Raw genomic sequence first — 10,103 nt, 5'->3', positions numbered from 1 at the left:
GCAATCGATTGCAGAATTGCTAATCGGTTAATTGCAATTCCAATCAATCTGACTGTGTAAGCAGTTACTCGATCAAAATGCACAGGTTTGTTCATATTATCCTCTTTTCTAATTTAGTGTCATAATAGGAATATTCTGAAAATTATTTATCATAATCATTCAAGAAAAAATTTAAAAAAAGAACAAACAGTCATAAAAAAATTTTGTCCTCAGTTTCGTAGTCGGTATAAATAATCGAGTAAAACGTGATCAGCAAAAGTCGATTAAAATTTTGCAAATACAAGTTCTAGGTCGTCCGTTTGAAGTAATTCTGCCCAAAGATTGTCACGACCTGATGATATATTAATATGACCTTTCTCAATCGAGGCTTGGCATCATTTTAAAGTACTTGTATGAACGCGACGTGTCAATGAAAAGCAATCTGTAATCAGAGTGCAAGAAAATACTTATATTTTAGTTGTTTTAAGAAAATATTCATCTAAAGTTTTGATGTTAAAATGTAATGAAGCCAACGTGTGCGTAATTCAATTGAATTGCGAAGTGCAAATGTATTTTTTTTTTATAAATTATTATTTATTTTAAAATAATCAATTTGTCAATATTTTAGAGAAATAATCGAGATACATTGTTTACCTCCGTCTTTCTTACATACCTGTTATATTTGTGACTATATATATCTATACTAAAGCTTACCAAAAGGTCAGCAGTAGATGGCCCAGGTCCTCAATCCTAGAAATACGTGTGAACGTCTCCAGGACAAGGGAATAAAGGCGCTGATTAGTGTTCAGTTTAATTGATTTCTATTGTTAAGTGGCACCGAGCCCGACGTAAATACCACATTCCCCCCAATCATGTAGGAAAAATTATTATATATATACGAATAAATTATGGTATGAGTTATCCAAAATGAACTCTTCACAAAAGGAGGTTGAAAAATACATCAATTGTCGTCTGTACGCATGGTACGCGTGGATTATCAACGATATACCAAAAGTAAGTAAGAAAAAACATTATATTCAATAAAGCTATATAAATAACTTACATTTATGTACATTGTAATGCACAGTGCCAAAAAGATGTGTAAACATCTCGATAAGACACTGCCATTATTTTTATATGACAATTAATGAAGTCTATAGACAAATGAAGCTATAGATGCATACTAATTTAAATCTGTCTATCTCTCGATACTACTCATATGAACGGCATAAAAATGATACTAAGATGTGTAAACATCATAGTATATTGGAGGCATAAAATCAAGAGATATAAAAACGCACAGGTAAATAAATATTCTGTACTTTATACATTGTAAACTTCCCTAGCATTTTTGTTGCAGATGTTGATCAGAACGGTTGGCGGAATGTTCAAAATCTTCGATACTTGTGTAGCCAAAGATGAAATATACCAAGGTCCATGGGGAGATAAATACGGACTATCTGATTCCAAAAGAAGTTTGTTCAAGGGAATTTTCTTCAAAGTATTAGCAGTTAAATGTTTAGAAGTAATGCCAAACTTTACATTTGGCAATTTATCAATCCATAGGGTCAGTTCTTCAATGGTTCCTGAAAAACAGTGGCGATGAATTTGTAGTTGCAGAGCATCAGAATCTTTAAGAACATTCAAAGCAATATTGGCTGCCTCCCCATTCCCTGAATCACGACAGTGTATTACTAAAGGTTTTTGAACATTTTTCGAAAGTAGAACACACTCCTGAAAAAACTGTATTTGCTGATGGCGAATTCTTTGACTACATGTTTCATTATGACAGTTGCTATGTATGGAACATTTTGAAGTAAGATCGATTCCTACTTCTCCGATGGCTACACAAGAATTAGAGGATACAAGATGAATCAAGTCGTTCCAGAAGTGACCCCAATTTCTGTCAACAAGATGAGGATGAATCCCAAACGTAACAAAAATTTTAGGATTCAAGTTAACTTGTTGTTGCCACAACTTCCAAGAAAAGGGAAAAACATAGTTTGCTATAACAAAATCTAAAACATGAATGCTTTTGTGAAAATAATCAGCCAAAACTTGAAAATTCAATACATGGTTTCTCTTGCACAACTGATCAAGATGAAAATGGGAGTCCACTACTACATCTGTAATAGATACGCTTGAGGGAATTTCTTTGAACTCTTTCCCAGATATATCTGTCATTGATTTTACTAATGAAAGTTTTGATTGCTGATCTTTGCTGAACAATTTTAGAATATTGCTAATCAACTTCCAGTGTAATAAGGAAATAATGTGGTTCGGAGGGTTAACAGTAAAAGTAGTTGGAATATCTTGATAACCTACTGTTTTGCAAAATTCTTGGAAGAGACAGGTTTCAACATAGGTAAATGATGGTTCTTTACTTGGTGAAGGATGCAGTTCTTTCTTTTGCTGTACGAAAGAGAGTAAACTGCCAAATGGAACCTCAAGGAATTGTGAAATTGTGTGCAGAAACCCTAGTATAAGGAAACACCATTTCAAAAATTGTTCATTATCAAAATGTTTTTGATTGACAGTGTGAACATTAATATGCTCCTGAAAAAGCTTACAAGGTGTGGAAAGTTGTACTTGACAATCCCAACATGCAGTGAGCGGGTAAAGAAACCAAGGTAAATGCATTAAGATAATGTGTCTCTTCATAACAGAAGCTTGAAATTTGCATAAAGTACATTGTTTCTTTTTCTTTTTAGAAATGTTTACAACTGGCACATTTTCCTTTTCTTCATCATCAGAATCCGGACTGTAATCAGGCTTAAAATTCATCTCATCAAACACGAGATCAAGAAGACCCTCAGTGGAAGCCATTATGATGTTGACATCTGTATACGCAAGAAAAGTAATCTTTATAATAATGGGAAAAAATATATCTGTTGAATACTTTATGCTGTAGTCAACAGATCACTGTCCAAAATTATTATTTCTCAAAATATATACATGTATTTACATATTCAGAAATGCTTAAATCTGTGAATAAAGTGTAAACTTCTTTCAACAGATTTTAAGATTTCAACCTTATCAAATATCTACATAATTTTCATAACAAACCAGTCTTGCTTAAAAGTACTTATCAGCATAAAAAATACAATAATGAAAGATTTAACTACAATAATCTTTCAAGTATCCTGGCACTCTGACATTTCTCCCCCTTCTTGTTTGGTATACCCCTGGTGCATTATGTGAAGTGTCATCTGTTTTGCAGGGTACCGAAATGAGGGATGCATTATCTATAGAAGTGCAAGGAATGTTGCTTGAGCAATCAATGGCAACCTCATCCTGTTCTTCATTGGGAAGAAATAATTGGTTACGCATCTGTCTGAGAGCAAATGGAATGGGGCCTTTTGAAATTTTGATTCGATCATGGTGTACAGTTTGCTTTCCTTTTTTATTTTGAATCGTATATAGAGGGGGTTTTGAATCTACTACCAAATAAGGTCCTTTCCATGGGGATTTCAATTTGCTTGACTGTCCAACTTTGGTGGCAGAATTAAACAGTAAAACTACATCACCAATTTGATAACTGTTTTCTAAAACTCTTAAATCATAATTTTTCTTTTGCCGAAGTTGGGCAGACTTGAGATTTGTTCTACAGATTTCATGAGCTTCAGACAGATGTTTTTCCAATTCTTGTACCCAACAGGATGGTTCAGCAGTCTTCAAAATCTGATCGTGAGCACCAGTCATAATGTTCAAAGGACGTATCACCTCTCTACCTAACATCAACCGATTTGGGGTAAAGCCTGTTTGTTTATGTATAGTTGCTCGAAGAGCCATGGCTAAAAGAGGAAGATATTTGTCCCACTGTCTGTCTTTATTCTCTATAAAACAGCGAATCATTTGAACAATAGTCCTATTATACCTTTCAACTTGCCCATTAGAACTAGGGTGATATGGAGTTGTTCTCTTCTTTACAATTTCTAATGTCTCACACAATGATTTGAACAATTTTGATTCAAATTGCCTACCCTGATCAGTAAAAATTTCTAGTGGACAACCAAAAGTAACAATGAGGTGTTCTAAGAACATTTTTGCAATTTGTTCTGCATTTTGCTCTGGAATAGGAACTAACTCAATCCATTTGGAAAACTGATCTACTATTACCAAAACATATATGTTTCCAGATTCGCTAGGAGGAAATGGACCTAAGATGTCAAGATGTACTCTTTCCATGGGATACCCTGCCTGAAAAGATTTCAAAGGAGCCCTAGCAGTTTTAGTAGGTTTTTTATTTAGGTTACATACTGAGCAAGATTTTACATAATCATAACATTCTACGGTCATATTTGGCCAGTAAGAAGCTGATTTTAAATTTGCTAATGTTTTTTCAATGCCTAAATGACCTGCAGATTTAACATTATGACAAAGATTCAGCACTTCTTGTCTTAGAGATGTTGGAACTACAAGACATAGAATTGTATCTGGGTGTTTCAGCCATTCGTAATGTAAAACATTGTCTTGAATGAGAAGCCTATCTTTGCACAACCACAAAGCTTTTGTTTCGGGGCTTGTTAACCTGATTTCAAGATCAGATGGATCTACTTGATTTTTAAGCCAATGAATAACTGGTTCAATATTTGCATCATCTTTCTGAAGTTGAGCTAAATTTTGAAAAGTGTCACACCAATTACAACCTACATGTTGTTGTTGATTGTTTGAATTTAACTGTGTTCTTAATATTGTAGGTGTTTTATTGTGTTCAGACTTAATGGAAAGAGGGATTACATCATCAACATCAAGCTGAAACCTAGACCATTGGTGGTGAGCCCGTGTACAATAGTGGCAACCCAGACAAGGAAGATTTTCTAGAGAATTTCCAGCATCATAACATGCACACTCTGAAAGAGTTTCTGGAATTCTAGAGAGGGCATCTGCATTTACATGAGAAGATCCAGACCGGTGTTTAATCTGAAAATCATAGGAAGATAGTTCTTCTAGCCACCTTGCTAATTGACCCTCTATATGTCTAAATCTCATCAGCCAAGTGAGACTGTGATGATCTGTCCTAATCAAAAAAGGTTTTCCTAATAGATAATGGCGAAAATGTCTACAAAATTTGACCACGGCTAACAACTCTTTTCTTGTGGTACAATATTTTCTCTGTTCTTTAAGAAGGGCGTGACTAGCATAGCTAATAACTTCTTCTTTACCATTATTGATCTGATATAAAACAGCCCCAATAGAATGATTTGAAGCATCAGTATCCAGTAGAAAAGTACCGTCTGGAGATGGAAATTTAAGACACTCTGGATTGATGAGGGTTTGTTTTAAACAGTCAAAAGCATATTGTTGTTCTTGGGCCCATACAAATTTGGTCTTCTTTTGAAGTAAATCATACAGGGGTATTGCAATGTTTGCAAAGCCTTTAATGTGGTCCCTGTGATAATTTGCAAAACCCAGAAAAGCTTGAACCTGTTTCTTGTCTTGGGGAATGGGCCAGTTCTTAATAGTTTCGATCTTATCTGGGGAAATGTGTACACCTTCGGAATTGATAATTCTCCCGAGAAATTCTACTTCTCTTCGAAAAAGACAACACTTTTTTGGCTTTAATTTAAGATTGTATTCTCTAAATCTCTGAAATGCTTTTCGAAGGTTTTCCAAAGATTCTGAAAATGTTTTGCCTAATACAATAATGTCATCCAAGTACACTAATAGTTCTTCCCAGTCCATACCTCTCAGAACTAAACCCATAGCCCTCTGAAATGTTGCTGGGGCATTGCACAAACCAAAAGCCATTCTCTGGTGCTCAAACAACCCATACTTTGTCAAAAATGCAGTTTTATTTCTACTGTTCTCATCTATTTCTATTTGATAATACCCCATAGCTAGATCTAATGTGCTAAAAAATGTTGTGCCATACAAAACATCCATACAGTCAGCAATCAGGGGTAGGGGATAGCAGTCTTTGACAGTTCTGGAATTCAAATCTCTAAAGTCTATACAATATCTAACACTGCCATCTTTTTTCTTAACTAAAACTGGAGCAGAGGCCCATTCAGATGATGATGGTGTTATAACCCCTGTGTCTAACAGTTTTTGTAAGTGTTCTTTTTCTTGGTCTTGAAAACCCAATGGTGTTCTCCTGAACTTTTGTTTTACTGGGGTAGCATTCCCTGTGTTTATATGATGTTTAACACCTTTCAAACAACCCAGATCCATTTCGCCAGTAGAAAAAATATCTGAAAAATCTGATAACAATTGAAATAGCATCTGAGACTCATCTTGATCCAACCCCTCACTTGACCTGTCATAAAGTTCTTGTAAATGATTAGGAAGTGTTTGATTTGGTGGTGCATTGTTTTCAACAGATACTTTGTTAATGGCAATGTCAGAATCTAACTGATTTAACTGTATTTCTACTGATTCTGCATTTCCAACGTGTTGTCCTACCTTGAATTTAACACTTTTGTTTGAGTCATTTACAATTTTGAGTTTCACAGTATCACCCTGACCAAGAACTGATGAGCATAAAAAGTTGGATGATTCTAAAGGTTCTACTATGTACTTGGTATCTATAGGGGTTTTTAAAGAGCAACTGACAAAACCTACAGAATTTGCTGGAATAATACTTTTGCTCTGAACTGTGACCCTTGATATTGTAACAGATTCTTTAGTCATGTGTTTGAGACTCGCTGTTATTTTGTCATTTCCAATTTCTACTAAATTTCTCCTAAGATCAACAATACACTTGTGAGCTTCAAGAAAATCTAACCCTAGAATGACAGAATCTTTCATGTCCACTACACACATATCTAGTGTATAAGAATGCAATCCTATTTGACACTCAACATTTTTGAATAGCTGCCCAGTAACATTTTGCTGTCCTAAACCCTTCAAAGAAATCTCTTGTGGTGTAATATCAAAAGAGTTGTTACCTGGAAAGACCTTCTTGTTGACCAAGGTCATCATAGCTGCTGTGTCAACAACTGCTGTAGTTTGATGACCCTGAACAACAATGGGAATCTCCAAGGTTAAACCTTTAGAGTTATCGTTAAGGTTAATTCTAGGATCCTGACCTATGTCTTCGGTAACCAGTCTACGGTCAGCTAGGCTGGTTGGACAGAGTTTAAATCTTGTACCATTTTTGGAGAGTTTGTAGGGCCCTGAGGTTTGTTAGTAGTTGATCTAAATGGACTACCAGCAGGAGATCGTGGATTTGATCTGAGAGGAGACAATGACCTGCTGAAAGATTGATATGGTTTAGTGTTCTGTGCGTTTTGCCTGTCATAGAATCTGTAAGGACTAGGTGATCTGGGCCTTGATTGAAATTGCTGTGTATTGTTTGAAAACCTATTCACTGGCAACCTTTCATCTATTGTTTCTTTCATGCAAAACACCATATCTGTTAATTTTGTAATTTTTTCTTCTAACTGTTCAATTTTTTTCTGTTGAATTGAAAATTTGTTTTCACCATGATCAGTGTCGGTGTGTTGTTCTGATGGGGCAAAAGAGACTTGTCTATGATAGTATGCCTTGCTACTACCGTACACTGCCTGTTGATTTGCAATTGATGCTTTAATTAGATCTAAGGCTTCATGAATATTTTTTGGATTTTTTTCCATCACCGACCTAGCGGCCTCTTTATCTCTACAACCCCTCAAAAAACTTTCTGTAGAAATTTGGTCTATTGCTTTTCTACCCGATTCACTATATCCATCGATTGTGATAAAGTGAACCCTCTGTGCAAACTCTTGTAACCTTTCATCCTCATGTTGTCTGATGTACTGAAGTTTCCTTCTGGCAGAAATCGGATTGTCTTTGGTGTTGAATCTTCTGCTCATTTCTTTTTTGATGTCTCTATACTTATCTAACTTTAGTTTACACACATATTCCAATGCCAACCCCTCTAAACAACTCAATAATTTGTCTGATTTTTTCCTCTTTCCCCATTCATGCCTCTCGGCCAATCTCTCAAATTGTGTGATAAAAGTGTCCCAACTAATTTTTCCATCCCCACTAAATGTACTCATTTTTGATGTTGGGCTGCGACTTTTGTGTTTGTGTCTTCTGTGTTTGGGTTCACGCATGTCACTGTCTGAACTAATACTGCTAGATGAAGACCTTGAGGATGATTGATCTGAATCTGAAGAACTATAATGTCTCGTGTGTCTATATGTTTTTCTTCCCCTTGTATTTGCATGATCCATTTGTTGTGTTGATGCAATTTTGTCTTTGAATGTGCCTAATCTTGGGGTGTAAATTCCATCTGATGGAATCGCATCTAACAGTTTCTTTTGTTTCAAATGTTCTTCTAACTCGTGCTCTGCTTTCAATCTTCTCTCTCTCTCTAGCTGAAGTTCTGCCCCTTGTCTCTCTAATTTCACATTCAGTGCTTTCTCACACCTGTCACCCTGACCATCTGAATCTAATAAATCCCCTGAACCAAAAGAAACTAATCCATTTCTCTCCCACTCTAACCATTTCCTTTTTGGGATGTTTGTGTATTTACCTAACACATTAGGTTCAACTGTTGCACAATTTTTTCTAACCTTAATAATGTCGTCAACGTCATGGTGAGTTATCGGTAATTTCGATAATTCAAATTCTGAAGCAGTTTGGAGATGTATTGTGCCCATTGTTAAAGAACACAGAACTTTGAAAACATGAAAGAGGGAAAAAAATTGAGGGACCAAAAAGAAAAATGAAATGATTAGTTTAACTTGTTGTGTAAACAACCGTCAAACTATATTTAATAAACGAAAAAATCCTAATAAAGAACGAGAAAAAAAAAAACGATCTTTGTGTTGTATTTTTGAATTTAGCGCCAAAATGGGAAAGTACGGGAAAATACGTAACTAAAGTGAATATTGTAAATTTCAGTGACCTAATTTTTATCCTCGTCGCCAATGTTATATTTGTGACTATATATATCTATACTAAAGCTTACCAAAAGGTCAGCAGTAGATGGCCCAGGTCCTCAATCCTAGAAATACGTGTGAACGTCTCCAGGACAAGGGAATAAAGGCGCTGATTAGTGTTCAGTTTAATTGATTTCTATTGTTAAGTGGCACCGAGCCCGACGTAAATACCACAATACCGAACGGAAGTGAGACCAAAATTCTTCTTTTCCTAATTTTTTTTCAGAGTCTACAATGTATGTTGTTGCTGTTATACTAATAGGGGGCGTTTTTAGATTTCATTTGTTGTTTTCAAGAAATATTTTATTGTTCGCTAAACAGTGAAAGAACAAAGAATTGAGAATCAAATACACGTTTCTTGTCTGTTTTATTTAATATTAAAGTACGATTCAATACAATATTGTGAGTAGTTTTAACGTGATCTGATTAAAGAAAGGTAAGTTATACTGTTAAGCTGAAGTATTTATTGCATGGCGTTACGTTTTGATGCGATTTGCTAGAAAACTGTTAACGTTAATTTGTGAACATTTTAGATTGTCATTTGGGGGCAAATCGTTTAATTTTCTTCGGTTATTATTATGAAGCGACTATGAGTCTTGGTAAATGTTATGACAAACAAGCATTCTGAGAGTATTGCATAAGCAATACACGTCCCCTACCGGTTTGTATTATTCTATGAAAGCTTCCAAGCACACAACTATTTCAGAGCTATTGTAAACGAGGTGTCATGCTTTAATCAGAGATAAAAGAACAGAGGAAAAAATTGGAATATAAAAAATTAATTTTCTCGAAAATATGTCAATCAGACGCTACAAAAGTGTAAACTTGATCTGTAGTTTGACATTTCGAAGCTGTTCAGCAAGTTTCATATTATTCCTCAAATGCATAAAGAAAAAAAGTGTGGAAAACTGAAGTGGGACAGACAGACGGACGGACGGACGGACGAACAGACGGACTGACGGACGCAGAGAAAAGCTATAGTCCCCTCCGGTGAAACCGGTAGGGGACTAATAATATGAAAGTTAACATAAATCTATAAACCGAAACAGTTTGAATACTTTCGGATGTAGGAAAGTGGAGTCGATTTTTCAGAGTCCTTTTTAAAAGATTGGCCTGGTAGTTTCTAAGGGGAGATAAACATCGTTTTTAATGATTTAGTAATATCTACCCAGATATTGCAAGGTATGAATTGTTTATGTCCGCCATAAACATCACGGGAATGAAAAGTGGGCGTGGTCTGCTGTACTATTA

The 10,103-nt window shown here is 35.3% G+C and overlaps 2 long non-coding RNA genes across 2 annotated transcripts; one reads left to right on the top strand and one right to left on the bottom strand.

Annotated features, from left to right (window-relative positions):
* Positions 1-551: 551 nt before the first annotated feature.
* On the bottom strand, positions 552-9,021 carry LOC136274457 (uncharacterized). The gene is made up of 2 exons (XR_010712808.1): positions 8,882-9,021; positions 552-2,819 (listed from the first exon to the last, which is right to left on the bottom strand). It is a non-coding gene; the product is annotated as an uncharacterized lncRNA (long non-coding RNA).
* LOC136274456 (uncharacterized) lies at positions 659-2,848 on the top strand. Its single transcript, XR_010712807.1, has 3 exons — positions 659-993; positions 1,340-2,609; positions 2,691-2,848. It is a non-coding gene; the product is annotated as an uncharacterized lncRNA (long non-coding RNA).
* Positions 9,022-10,103: the final 1,082 nt, after the last annotated feature.

Source organism: Magallana gigas, chromosome 4 (genome assembly GCF_963853765.1).
Source record: "Magallana gigas chromosome 4, xbMagGiga1.1, whole genome shotgun sequence".
In the NCBI taxonomy this organism is placed as follows: Eukaryota; Metazoa; Mollusca; class Bivalvia; order Ostreida; family Ostreidae; genus Magallana; species Magallana gigas.
The sequence above is the reverse complement of the archived record's forward strand: the minus strand, read 5'-3'. Positions and strand labels throughout refer to the sequence as shown.